The sequence below is a fragment of the Chrysoperla carnea genome, chromosome 1 (assembly GCF_905475395.1).
Source record: "Chrysoperla carnea chromosome 1, inChrCarn1.1, whole genome shotgun sequence".
NCBI lineage: Eukaryota > Metazoa > Arthropoda > Insecta > Neuroptera > Chrysopidae > Chrysoperla > Chrysoperla carnea.
Window position 1 is genome coordinate 135,931,276 of NC_058337.1, and position 15,521 is coordinate 135,946,796.

The window sequence follows — 15,521 nt, forward strand, 5'->3', positions numbered from 1 at the left end:
TTCGTTAGAACGTCAGGAAATTTTATGCATATTTCGTCAGAATTAGCCTCCGAGATACTTTGTGTCCAGGGTAAACGGTATTCCCGTCGTTTTCTGGAGTTTTGGAAGAAATTCGTTAACTAAACGGTCTAAACTCGTTACTCGGGAGTTTTTGGGGTCGCTGAGCACGAATATCGCGCACCAATCTCGCAGACCAAGAAGGTTAATTTAAAAAGCAATTATAAAATGTATATTATTTTTTCCAATTGCATATTTTTAATTTCTTATAAATCAATTTAGGCCACAAAATTTCCTGACGTTCTAACGAATTGAATGCAGAAAATCGCATTCAAATCTGTCTTACTGTTGTTTGAAAGGTAATGTGTTTTTTGGAATCTTGATCGAGAGTGTTCTTAGCTTTGTTTCAAGTGCGTGCTTAGGGCTCCGTACCCGATAGTAACCAGCAAAGAGGTGGTAATGTTCAACCGCCTGAGTAAATTTTCTCGGAACATAGATAAGAATAGTCTCATTCGAATTACATTTTTAAAAAAAATCTAAATCGATTCATCCGTTCAGTTGCTACGATCCCATAAACGAATCGAACAGACCTGATTTGAGTCGGGAGTTTCTTTAAAATGTTTAATTTATGTGTTATTTGAAAGAAAAGTCAATCGCCTGTCATCACTTTCTCTCAATTAACATATTTGTTGGTTTTCTAACATTTGCCATCACAATCATAGTACGAATTTACAAATGGAAATAATTAAATAAATAGATTAAGATTCATTACAATATAATAATTACATGGTTTTTCAAATTGTTTTATTACATACAAATTACATTTAAATCTTATTCATTTATTTTAATGATTCTTTTGCTGTAAGAAAAATTATTTCAAAAATTTCACTTTTTAAATCAATGTGTGTTATTTAAAACAAAAACAAAAAATACTTCCTATGGAAAAAATTATGAAATTTACTTAAATAATAATGATTTACAGAGAATTCGTAAAACTTGAAAGAAGAAAATCACATTTAATATGCAACATGATTCTAGGACAAATTGCGATTAGATTTCTTGCAAAAACTATAACTAATTCTTTTTCGAGATATTGTGCGAAATATGTGTTCTTTATGTTCTGTTGAATAACGACACTTATATTCGAAAATTCTTGGTAACGGTGTCTTATATTTCAATGAACTCGAAACATTTTTTATTTCGTTGCGAAGCTTCAAATACAGTAGTTGCCTGACTTGAAACCATGACAAAATATGAAAGTGAAATTAAAAAACGAAGAAGTTAAAAGAATTAAAAGATTTTTGTCCCATCTCCTTAAAAAAGTTTCATATCTATCTCTATGGTGAGATCGGACGTCACTAACCTCTTTTTTTTATTAGGTATTTGAAACGTTCATACTTTGCGTACTAAAGATTTTCAAAAACCAAATTCACTTTTTTGTCCGTGCAGTGAGAATTCTTCACCGGAAGTGTTAAAAAAAATGTTGTCAACATGCCTATTAGTGAATATTGTTTTTTTTCCTTTGTTATTCTTACAAATATAACCTCGAATAATAATTGGATAAAAACATTTTTATCCGACATTCAAGTAAATGTGATATCATTTAACGACATCGAAAAATTGAAATTTAATTGTGGTATTCCTGGGTTTTAGACAAAACAACATTCTTAAGGAAACTGTGTTTTAAAAGAATGATTTCAGCCTTCAATATTCAACAAACAATCTGTATTTGAATGGCATTTGAATATTTATAATGAAAAACTTACAAATAATATTCAAATGAATCTTGTGGTTGGTTTGTTATTTGGTTCCATACAATTGTTTTTATAATTATTTCTTTCAATTGAAATTAAAAGTAAATTCACACATTTAAAATTACATAACACCTTACAAAAACAAACAAAAATTAATTGAAATTGAAATATAATATTTTTAATCAAATGATGAAAACACAATTTATTTAAATTTAAAACTTTTTTTAAATTGTTTAATGTTTGACGTAAATGGGAAACTAATCAGTTTTGAGTCTCATGACAATTTGTGAGTGTATTTTTGTCATTCGAGTAGCTGACGGTAAACTAATTGAAAGCATTCATTGTAAGTTCATATATGGAATCATTTTCAAAGATGAATAAATCATAAATAAACTAACAAGTTTCGAAATTCCGTCAAACTAAATTTTCCTATGTCCAAATAGTGTGCAGCTGAACTTCACCAACGTATCCTGTGGCAACCAATTCCATGTAAAATTCATTCCATTCTTGGTTAGATACCACAAAGAAAAATATGCATAGTAGCATAGAACAATCGTATGTTTGATAATTTAGAAAATAGTTCTTTAAAAGTAGAATAATAGTCTCATTGGCCAAAAGGACAAAGTTACGAGATACTTTACCTTGAAGGTGCGAAAAACATGTTTGTATATTCAATTGGAAAAATAACCAGATTTAAACATGAATTATTTAAGACCAAACCTACCAATTTTTGTATACCTCTCTACCGATTATAGTATATTTATAGTAAAAATATAAGTTAATTTGTAGTCTAAGTTTCAACACTCGATCAAAATTTGGCTTTTGATTTAATACCCGAACCAAAAAAAGGGGTGTTAAAAGTTTAACCGCTATGTGTGTCTGTCTGTCTGTGGCATCCTAGCGAATAAACGGGTGAACCGTTTTGGATATTTTGTTCCGTTTGAAAATTAATTTAATGAGGATTGTTCTTTGCTATGCCTCAAGTGCGAGTAGGTTCTAAAACAAAAATTAATTTATTAGAAAGTGTTCTTAGATACATTTCAAGTGCGAGCTTAGGGTTCCGTATCCCAAAAATTTCTCGGGAGTTTTTTAAATTTTGTAAATTTCACTTGTTAGGGTTCTGTACCCGAAATGTTACCAATGGAACTATATTACAAAGATTTCAAAGACTCAAAGACTTCTTTGTCCATTTATCTGTCTCTCAGCGGGATGTATCTCATAAACTGTAATAATTAAATAAAAATAAAAAAATAAAAATTCGGAATATATGATTAGTTTTTATTTATGATAATAGATGGCTTTACAATGATAATATTTGTTTATAATCATAGAGGGCTTTGTAGTGATATTTGCAATGCTCAAGTGCAAGTTTTTGGTTCACGAACACAGAAAGTTTTCGTTCTTCCTTGTACAAAAGCAGGTAATAAAAAGTACATGTACATCTAATCCACGTCATTGACGTTTTGCCTACACTTTTTTGCCTACACAGTAGCTAATTTTAATTCATAAAATGATTTATCAAAAATATCTACTACATTCTACACATATTTACATGTTTCTCTAAAAGGTATAAAATATGTAAAATTTGTTGTGTATACAGGTGTACACAGGTGAACTACTGAACATCTTAAAATTAATATTTGAGTAGGTTGAATGTATATTATATTTCTCTTGTATGCCTTATAATAAGCTTATTTAAATAATAGCTTAACATATATAATATAATATACCGATGTATGATATGTTTATGTTAGTCAGTTAGTTTGTGTATGCGGGTGGAAGGAACTTGAATATTTCCTGGTTTTTTATAAAATTCATTCAAGATTATATAGCTATACTATTATTTATATAAATAATATTTTATTCAATTATTATAACATGAAAAGTGAATTTCATAATTTTTTTGTGTGTGTAAATTGTTATTTGTGATCTCAACCTTGTAATTTAACAGTCCATGACAGTAAAATATAGCTTTCAACTATAGTAGAACTTGATGTTTGTTGTTTATTTGTGAGGGAAAAATCTGTAATTGATTTTTACAGCAACGCGCCTTGAAGCATTATCGAATTTTTATACCATTTATAATATGAATTATATCGAGGTATACTAAGTTTAGTTCCAAGTTTATAACACTTAAACTATTGCTGCTACGAACAAAATTTTGGTAATGGCATTCATAAAATCATCTAATTAGTAATTAGTCTATTTTCGATTGTCTGTCTGTCTGTCCGTCTGTCAATACGATAGCTTAAAAACGAAAACAGATATCAAGCTCACATTTTTACTGTGTGTTTAGGTCGTAAAAAGTTCGTAAACGAGCAACATGGGTTAATTGGGTCTTGATGTCCCAAGAATCTTAATTTTCACAGGGTCCTCCGTAGGGCCCTTTATGTAGAACGTTAAAGATAGAACAAAAGCTTAAGTTTGAAAAATGTTCCTTTTAAAAAAATTAACAACTTTTGGTTGAAAAATTGTGTCGTAAACATCACTGTTTAGCGGTAAGGGTGCAAATTAGGCTCCAATAATATAGTACGTGTTATATGGGAATATCAGTTATATGCGTGTCACATGTATGTATGTGTGGCAATCTAAGAGTGGCTATCTATTTTTTCCTTGACGTAAAAAAACAAACGATTGCGTATTCAACACTGTCTTGACATGGTATTTCAACAATTAACTGAGTCAATTATTTGCTTTCACTTGTTTAGAGATTTTATCTTTTTAAAAAATACTGATGCCAGTTTTCACGCCATCCTTGTTTTTTCATTATCAACACTTTACCACACAAATGGGCAATCATTCAAATCTTTACAAGTTTACCGACCGCTAATTTTACAAGCTATACATAGATAATTATGGAGTTCCACAAAGTAAAGCTGTTGAAGTTAATTATTTTTGAAGTGTAAGTCTGTTAATTTATGAACTTTAAGTCTGTAATTATTCCTTTGTTTTTAATGTAGCCATATAAACTAATATGTTTCAATTGTTTTTTTTTTGAAGTCAGTATTTATATGATTGTAACATTATTATGTCAGACAAATTACCACGTGCATTGCTTAATAAATAATTAACAATTACCAATTTTATTTTCTTCAAACATCCAAGAATTCATCAAGTTACAAAAAAAGCTCTCTACAATTAAGCTATAAATAATTTAAAAAAAGTTTTAAAAACATATAATGCATATATGGTCCTTTTTTTCATCTGATCCGATACACTTTTTAAGTGTGCCAATTAAACACATATGTGGCTTATTGAAATGCATTATTAAATATTAATTTTTAAGTACTTAAATTTGACATTTCACCACTTGTCCACAATGTTATCAGTATGATCATTAATTCAACATTTTATGTTAATTATTTTGGGATCAGAATTTTTAATTTGGGTTTACTGGATATATGCAATATATTCATAAATTATTGTTAACTTAGGTTAAAACATCTGGATAATTTTAATTAGTCCATTTACCTCTTCTAACACTAGAAAACTATAAGTTGAAGGAGCAAAAAAATTGTTATTTTTTAAGTGAAAATATCTTTAGACGCGTTAGGAAATTTTGAGATGAGGAAAAAGTACTGAACTCGCGTAATCATCGCAGAGTCTCACCCAGTATGGTTGCAGCGCTGACATTCTACTTTGAGAAAAATGCTCATAGCACAAGTGCTGACGGGCTAAGAGAAATCGTTTGTAATATAAAATTACTTTCTGGAACAGTAATGCTAAAAAAAGTCCATATTCAAATACTGTTAGAGATACAGGTAAATTTTATTTCACAAAAATGATTTTCATAAAAATACCAACAAGCTTTGCTCGAAGCATTTATTCAAAAACGCAATAAATTCGGAAAAAATCCCAAATATTGGGTGAAATTTGTGATTCCAGTTTCGAAGATTATCGTTTTCGGATTTATGTTTGAATATACTTTTCATAATGTTTTGATATAAAAAATACTTTGACAATTATTTTAATTCAAGCTGTATAGTTTTAAACGGCTTAAAATACAACATTTAAACAAATTATGACATGTAATTATACCAAATTTATAATCGAATTGTCATTGCACCCAGAACCCAGTAAGCTACTAAATATAGTAAAGTCCTGACGTAGTGTCTGTTCGATGTAATTTAACATTGAATTAAGAGTGTATGGAGAGTTAGTTGATATGCAAATTAAATTGTGCATCTGTAACTGACATCTATATCTAACATAAATAATATCATTGACCAAACCTTATTGTACGATAAGTATTTCTGGAAACTGTATATACACTTTTTTTCTTTATCACATTGTAAAGTTTTAGCTTGTCCTTTTTCAAAAATCTTTTCAAAAAAAGTGATTGTGATCCTACAGTATTGTAAAAAAGTTTTGGTTTATTGCACGGTACATACATATAAACCAAATACATGCTTTGCAGTCAAATAATGTGTTATTTTTAGTTTTATAATAAATACCACGCTACTAAAAAAGTATATAATATATTGTGTGAAATTGCTGCTTATAAATTTGATAATATAGATATCTCTCTTTAATCATCAATACTCTAACTATAGTCGTCTCTATTCATCAAGTGGTGGATTTTCAATGAATTCATCATTAAATTGTAATTTTGTATGTATATCATCGACAACCTTCTATTTTTATGGTATTATTATAAACTACAAGATTTTCTAAATATTTTAGATAGTTTTTTATCACACTCTCTAGTTTTTTTGATATGAAAATATCCAATTGAAAAATAACCTATATTATTTATCATTTTTTCGGCGAACTTTGAACGATAAAATAATTATAAAAAGCCCGATGACCTAGGAATTTTTTGTTATTTTTGGAAAATTTGTTAATGAAAATGTATTCAAAAAGTTTTATTAAAATATCTCCTTAAATAACTTTGATTTTGACTGTTTTTACACCCAATATATCTGTTTTGAAAACCTAACATCAGATTTGTGAATCCAGCTTCTAAAAATACAACCTGTAAAAGTGGAAAAATGTTCTCTATGTACTTACTATCTATCACATCACACTAATTGTGTGAATAATATTTCACAGGGAGTATTAAATTTCTGCATACTGGACTGCAGATTTTTTTTTTTTGCAATATTTTTTTATATGATTTAAACGTTGATAAAGTTTCAATTTATGGATGTAAAACAAATTTTAAATGGATTTTTGATAGAAATCGAAAAAAATATCTGACAGTATCAAATTCCTTCATGTATATTACAAGGGGTCGGACAAAATGAAATCTTGGCTAGCGATAAAACTAATTGGTCAACTATTAACGATTAAAAGTGCTTTCACCTTTTTTTCATCTTTTGAAAAAGAAATCTCGCCGTAAAAAATAATTTGTAATTTTTTAGGTACGATTTAAAAGTTTGGACTCGTATTTTTAATTTAATAACGACTAAAATCCCTCAGGAAGATTTTTAGCAGAATTTTAAATCGAAGGAAAATCCTTAGAATAAATTATAACTAATATCGTTAACTCTACAAAACTGCTTTTTTTGTTTTAACTAGTTAAGGCTGTTTTATTACAAAAGTTTTTATACACGGTAAGAAATGCATGGCGTTTACTACAATGCTGATATGGTATAGAGATAGATACTATAATATACCTTATGCTAACATTAGCATAAGGTATATTACAGTATTGAATAGGGCTAGGTCCCAGAAGTATTAGGAGTATCGGCAACCAGTGTACAGCTTCATTGACTCGTCCGCCATAACTATTACTAATGTTATTCTAATAACTATTAATATATTCCCTCAATACAGAACACAGTATGGCGTTCAAAGCGATACTGACATAGTGATATCCACAAAAATGGCCGTGTACTTTATGACGTCATCAAAATCTAAAAAGGTTACATATATTGCTCTACCACACGCAAATTCTGTTCAATTTTTGGTACTTAATGCTGCTTAGCTTCTGCAATGAGAAGGATCACCATTATTGTTAAGTAAAAATAGAATACCCAAATACCATAGAATTTAGCCAGATTACTTTAAAAAGAATAAATAAAAGTTTTCATAAAGCTACCTGCTAAAAGAAAAGCATTTATGGGTGATTACTTTTTTTGTTTTAATTTTGAAAAGAAAAAATCTTTCTTTTTATCTTTTTCGAAATTATCCACTGGCAAATTATGAACCTATTTTGCATTACATTTGAATTTTTATTTTCCTTTATTAGTATTACTTAACATTTACGAACAAATTAACTTGTTAAATGATCCTAATAAACTTAAAGGATAAAGAGATAGAAAAAGAGGCAAAAAGATATTTATCTAATTTCCTACAGAAAATGAAAAAATAAACATCAGATTTTATTAGTTTCAACATCACTAGTCAACCCCATAATAGAATGACATATTATTTAATGAGCCATTTTACATACAACTAACTTAATAAAAAACATTTTCCACCTAAAAAGATCATAAATTTTTTGCTCCTTTTAAATAAAAGTTTTAACATCATTATTTGAATAAAATGCTTTGTGTCAAATTGTCTTAAAACATTTAGAAATTCTAGTAAATGATATGGCGATATGACAAAAAATATACATGCAGCACTAGAAATCGGGGAAATATTTCTTATCCAATTTTCACCCATGTAGAAGAGTGCCGTGTTGTGCCTTCCTTTTCCATTTCAACCCTGTTTCGATTTCTATTCTTAACGAAACAGAAGTTACATTTCTCTTACAGAGAAAAACGATAATTTTGATATACGGTGAGGTAAAAAGCAAGACGTTGTCGTGGGACACCTGGTAGGAACTATGCTTCTTTTGTACCTTCTTACATTGTACATGTAGCGCTTACTTTTTGATTTACAAATATTTTTGTGAAAATTGAAGGTATTAGTTTTAGAAGTCAAATAACTTTTTCATTCTTTTAAGAAGTCACTTTTTTACTATATGAATTAATTGTTATATTAGTTTGAAAAAGACATACTTCTGATTTAGTAGTCAACACATTATATGTAATGCGTACATTACATTTGGTTTGATCAGGATATTTATTATGACATTCCTCGTACTTACTTTAAATTATCTCTGTTATCTTCTTCGACTTGACAAACGATAAAAAATTTTTGTATATTCCTAATTATTTTAATATTTTGTATAATTTTTTTCTAATTAATGGCAAGCTGAATCGATTGAAATAGTTTTAATTTCCCTAGATGAAAATGATCGGTTTTTGGTGTCGTTTTTTATGTTATACTTTTCTTAGGTTTACTTTCCAACCAAATCAGAACGATAACGTGCGACAAGGGGCATAGTTCCAATGAAATATCCGAGAATCAAGTCTGTAACTACAATATTCTCGGCTTTTCGCATTTTTGTTCAACGCAAGGCTTTCATAAAATAAATTTCCCAACAAATATTATAAACATGAAATTAAAGTTAAGTACTATAACATATTTAATTTCTATAATTATTTATATTTTTTAATAAAAAAAGTGTTTCAATAAAATTACTAAACATAAATTATGTAGGTAAGTTTTCATTCAAGTTTTTCCATTTATACAATTTTCTTTCAAATAAAAAACCTGATAATAACAGCTTTCATATTATACCTTTACATGTAAGTTCAATGACAGACACGGGTAGATTGTGAAAAAAGGGTGCTGCGTGTATGTTAGTTAAATAATATTTACTAGCCATTGTTGGCGCCAAACATCATTTTCAGTGGCGTCCATAATGACATCTAGTGTCTACACGCAACGTTTTTAAATGCGTACTTACGTATAATATGTAAAGCAAAAAAAGACCAACAAAACAGTCGGTGATTTGATGAAAATGTTACACATAAATTATGCAAAAATGACAAAGACCCTAGTCAAAAAACTTTTGTGAAAATTATTACATTATAAGTATTGTTTATGAAATTGGTTTTTTAGTGACCTTCGATGGTGAATAGAAGGAAATAATTTGACGAGGGTGTTCGTTTTTAAGACAGGAGAAGAAAATACTAAACAAAGTTTGTTAAAAGATTTAAAAATCTACTAATATTGTAAATATGAAAGTGTGTTTGTTTGATAGTCTTTTTAAACAAATTCTTTACCCGAAAAATGAGTAAGGATGTCATCACTTCCATCAATTGTTAGAATCCTTCCGAAAAACATTTATAACCCACTCCGATTATTTTCGTTCGTGTTTACTTTTGAATGAAACTATTTACAATTTTTGTTCCTTTAATCTGAACGATCTTTATGTCAATATAAAATTAAAGGAACCAGATAAATCGCATATAGATTAGTTATTTAACCGATTTGAAAAAGAGTCAAGAATTTTTTATACGTAAACTTTTGCTAGCCTTTCTCTCCCTAAAAGACATAAAAATTGTGAGGCCATTTATCAGTTTTTGTTCAATTTTGCATGGTTTATCAATAGTAGAAATTGAATCACGATTCAATTTGCGTAATGAAAAAAAAATTGTGCCAGCTCCACCGCACAACTGGGGTTTATTCCTTAAGTGCTCTTTAGTGTGCTGTGTCCGTCAGATTATTGTCAGTTTCAAACAATAGATGCTTTGTCTGTTACGTACTACGTAGTATAATTTATATATGATAACCAGAAAAAAACCTGAAGACGTACGATGTAGGTTGGCTGAGTATCTATGTAGTCATTCTGTATCGGTGGGTAACAACTAAACTGCGTACTGTGTCCATATGGTTATTATCAGTTTCAAACAATACATGCTTTTTCGCCAATACACAAGTATACACGCAGTACTAAAAAGTGAAAGAAACGAAAGAACGGTTATTTGTCCCACCAAAAACGTAACGCGATCATTCGATCTCTAGATTTTACTCATATTTTTTTCCGATATATGAAAATCGATTCATTAAGTAAGCTTTCGTTATTTTTCGCAGTTAAAGCGATTGCGAATTATTGGAGTAGGCTACACATTTATTTTGGAGAGAATGTTAAAATTAATTTTAACGAAGAGCTTTCTACAGAACAAAAAACAACTGAAACAATATTGATTTTAGCCTGAGTGTAGATTTTTGAGCATTGAGCTATGCTTGGAAATCAAAACAGGTGCAGTTTTCTATTTTAATAATATCGTTTCAAGCTTGGCTGTCAGACATTCGCTGATTCCTAGTTTCCGCCTTTCGCCTAACACTGAGTGCAAACAGAAGAAAAAACCAAATTATTGTTTATATGTTATCATAATCTAATCTCAATTCAATTTGACATTTTAATTAAAAATTAAAAAGTTGACTAGGTAACAAAATTCGTTAAGTTTTAAAATTTGCACATTATGCCTATATATCATATGTGGCCCAATTGTTATAAGGCTCTTGGTATAAATCCAAGAGACCTGGGTTCGCGTTCTGGTATAAACGCATTTGTTACAATTCTCTTTTATTAAAATATAATTGTTTAAATACTCTGTATTTACTGTGTTGTATATCAAGGCTTGATTTTTTATTCGAAAAAGAATCAATCGTTTAGAAATTTAGTATTAATTGATTAATTTTTAATTAAATGACTGATATATAAAGCTCTCAACCTAATAGTTACCTAACCGGACTTGGTTAATTTAAAATTAATTTTCTAATTCACTTGCATATAGTTCTTATGTTACACAAGGGTCATCACAATACTATCTAGTTTAGTAATTCAAGACAATTGCACACAAAATATACTAAACGAGTCAGCCAACATGCTATCTGTCTATCTGCAATGGCTTGATGGTTTGTTTGCTGTACGTTATTGTACGACATTTGTGTTGACAATAAAAGAGGGACATATTTTGTTATTTTATCGTGAAAAGTTTACTTGAAATATTTATGTGTGTGTAGAAAAGAAAGCCATATCACTTTGGTGCTTGTCAGTCGTTTACTTGTACATGAAACTGTATAAAAGTACTTGAAGCTATCACATTATGTACAGGAAGTTTCAGAAAAATTAAAGTAAATATTGGTTCAAAGTCGAAATTTTATTACGAGTAAAATTAATATGAACATTCAGTTTTGCAAGCTTTTTTTTATATTTGTATATGTACGCACTCTCTGTGTCACAAAAAATGCACGTGTTTTACAATTCTAAGTGTTATAACTATAACATTGTATGTACTGTTATAGTAGTATTACTTAGAATGGTTCAATTTTTGCTTTTATTTTGACTTTAAATAACGCCATAGTGAATGAATTTCTTACCATATGTGTTTATTCGGGCCAAATCTTGCAACCGAATTTTAAAACAGTTATTCCCAACTGATTGACCTGAATTTTTTTTTAAATTCTATATCCAATATGGCGGAATATTTATTTTTTATGCAATCCTATGATATGGATATCAAATGAAAGGGTTTTCAGAGAATAATACGAATGCCTTTTTAACAAATACGATAGTAATTTCTCGAACACATTGTACAAATTGTATGTTCTAGAAAAATAACGTAAGTATGTTTTCAACTGTATAAGATATGACCTAATAAATGTTGAAGAAATTGTTGGTTTTTCCTAATTTCTTATTCACGATAAACATTTAATAATGTAGATACTACCCCTATTTCCCATTTAGTTTAAATCGTTTTGTTATAGCAGACAAATATTTTTCAAATAGAGAATTTTGTATTATAAATAATGTTCTTGTGTTTTTTTAAGGATGTTCTATACACATTTTTGATTGGCGTGAAACTTTAAAAGTTTTTTTAGAATCCTCTTAAATATTCATTTGTGGAAATTTATGAAGAACAGCGGTTTTCCAGATAAGAATGGTTAAAGTTACAATTGAATTTCAAGCACTGCGATTATATCCTTTACTTGATCGATTTGAGTTTTGGAGATGTTAACGGAATTCATATTTTATCTGCCCTGGGTACTTTTATTTTTGGAAAATCCTGATAATTTTCCCAATTTTCATTGTTCACACCCAGATACTTTTTCTTATGCCACTGTATCTGGGTGTGAACAATGAAAATTAACAGATTTTTCGAAAAATATAGTACTAGGACAGGTACAATATGAATATCTATAGCATTCCAGAAACTTTTAAGTTTAAAATTTTACTACCGTATCATTTAAATTATGGGCATTACGGAGCATCCGATACACATGCTGTAATCAATGAATATAAATGGTGTTTAATAAGAGAGTAATTAAAGAATTTATTACTTTTCAACGTGTCATGTAGTCTCCATATATAATTTATATTAAGTGAACTTTATTTTATAATAATTTAATATAAATATTTTAACATCATATTTAATTGAATGTTATGTAACAATAAATAATTAGGTCATTATAGTCAAGATTATAATTGTTGTCATCATTAAAACTCATATACTTAAAATCAAATTGAAATTATTATAACATGTAATGAATGTTATGATGTCATTTGATATAATTTATTTCATATAAATAGTAAAATATTGTCTATTTAAGATAAAATAATTAAGAAATGTTTTTAATTATTAAAATATTTTTTTAACAATATATGATTAAGTCTAACATTATAATTCAATTAATTTCTTGCCAGTACCTTCAGTTATATTTTATTTTTGGATAATTTGAAATCTAACGAAGGCAGCCAGTCCGAAATTCGGAATTTACCAAAGATAATGCGTGATAGTTGGTGAGTTTAAGGTAGTACGAGCGCCAAGGCAAGCTTTGACTTGTGGTTGAAATTATTTGTATCTTATTTTCAACTTTGATCTTGAATTTTGTTACAACTTCATGAATGTAGACGAAATATTGGAATACAATTTTTCGATATCTGCCTTGGTTTTCGAAATATCGAACGCTAAATTATTAAACAAAATTTTTAATTTTCAATATTTTGAAAATTACTCCAGATATCGAAAAATTTTATTCTTACTTTTCGTCTTATATTATCAGGTTGTAACATAATTCACCATCGAAATTGAAAATATAAATTTTTTTGAAATTGGTTTTCCCACTACAGTGCTCATAACTAATTAATTTGCCGGTTTTTTTTTTTCAATAATTTGTTAAAATTTTTTCAAATAATTCCTTAAAATATTTAGAATTGATTTAGACTTAGTTCAACTTCATATTAAAAAAAATCAAGCCTTTGAGCCCAAAAATCATTGCCCTGGTGCTTTAATTATTTAAAATTATACTAATAACAAGCTGTAAGAAAGGTTTGATTGAAGTAAAACCAAAAATTTCAATTTTTTATACGTTGAGCGAGCTTGCTTTTACACAATCAGCATTGGAAAATGCAATAAAAAATAAATAGTTTATCAGTTTATAAAGCCTTGGACAATTTCACTTAAAATATTTAGAAAAAAATATTCAATTGGACTGAAAGCTATTAATTTTCATTGAATTTTCATTACAATGTTCTAACAAATATATATTACATTACCACATTAAAAATTGAATTTTCAAAATAAAATAATACTTCTGAAGAAACGTACATCACGTAGGTTGTGCAAATTATGTAACTATTATTTTCATTTGAAATTGATATTGGTTTTGATAAATGACCCTGATAACAGTTGCAGCAAGCCGTTACTACTGGCAAAGATGAATTATTATCGCATATAACATTTCATTTACACTGAGTGACTGAATGGAATTACATATTGACACAGCAGCAGTCATTTGTTGCATTTATAATAAATTGAACTCGTCGAAATAATCGAATGTCAATTAACTAGAAACAAAATTTAAATGTCACTTCAATATGTTGGATAGAAAATCGATTTACAAAATGATTTGTAAAACAACTTAATTGTATAATAATATACCATTTCATATTGGAACTATTGGAGCTTATGTTCCTTAGCGACGTTTTGATTTGTTTGCTGGTTGGGAGGTAAAATCAAAAGTAGTGCAACAAATTAAAGCGACACCAAAATCCGACATGTAGGTTGTTACCTAGGAAAGAAATCTTTTTTTATTGATTTAGCTTGCCATGAATTTTGAGAATATGCAAAAATATTTTACAATCTGCCAATTTGTATTTTTTGTCCAAAATCTATTTTCATTCAAAAAAATTAGTTATGAGTTACCAGAAGTTAAATAAAATAGAGATAATTTAATGTTAGTACAAGGAAATTTTATGTTATGTCATATTAAATATCCTGATCAAACAAATTGTGGGTAATGTACGCACATATTGGGTTGGCTACTAAATCAGAAGTATGTCTTTTTTAAACTAATATTACAATTAATTCATAAAGTATAGAGAAAGTAGCTAAAATATTTAATTATTTAAACAATAAAACAAGCATTTGACTTCTGAAATTAATACTTTAAATTTTCAAAATTACCAACGCACAGAAATGCAAAAAGAGAGAGAAAAAAGATTTAAAAAAACAGTTAAAAGAAACTAATTACACTAAACCTGCAAGGTAACGTACCACAAAACTAATATTTTTAATTAATAATTAATAGTTATTTGTACGAACGGAGCATAGTTCCTACCGGGTGTCCCACAGCTCCTCTTGCTTTTTACAAAAATTATGTGCATTAAATTCTGAATAATCCGGGATTCAATAAAGGTTATACGGCTACTAGATTTGTTCCAATTAGTGGAATTGTACGAAAAATATATTCTAAATAAAATTAAGCTTTGCAACTACAACATTATTGGACTGTATGTATTTAAGCGAGACTACACACAACATTAAACACAGTGTTTTTAGAATCATAAAAGTGAATATCTGTGGAAAGTACGGACGAAAAGTGTTCCGATTATTGAGACTACTATATTTGATTTGTTGCTAATCCTCAATAGTAAATTTCGAGCATTGTCGCAATCATTTCGATTTTATTCTAACCAAGACC

The 15,521-nt window shown here is 28.4% G+C and overlaps 1 protein-coding gene across 1 annotated transcript in view; it reads left to right on the forward strand.

Annotated features, from left to right (window-relative positions):
• Positions 1-15,521, forward strand: part of LOC123303128 (centaurin-gamma-1A) — a 90,004-nt gene that overhangs the window by 38,492 nt on the left and 35,991 nt on the right. The gene's annotated exons all lie outside the window — the stretch shown is intronic.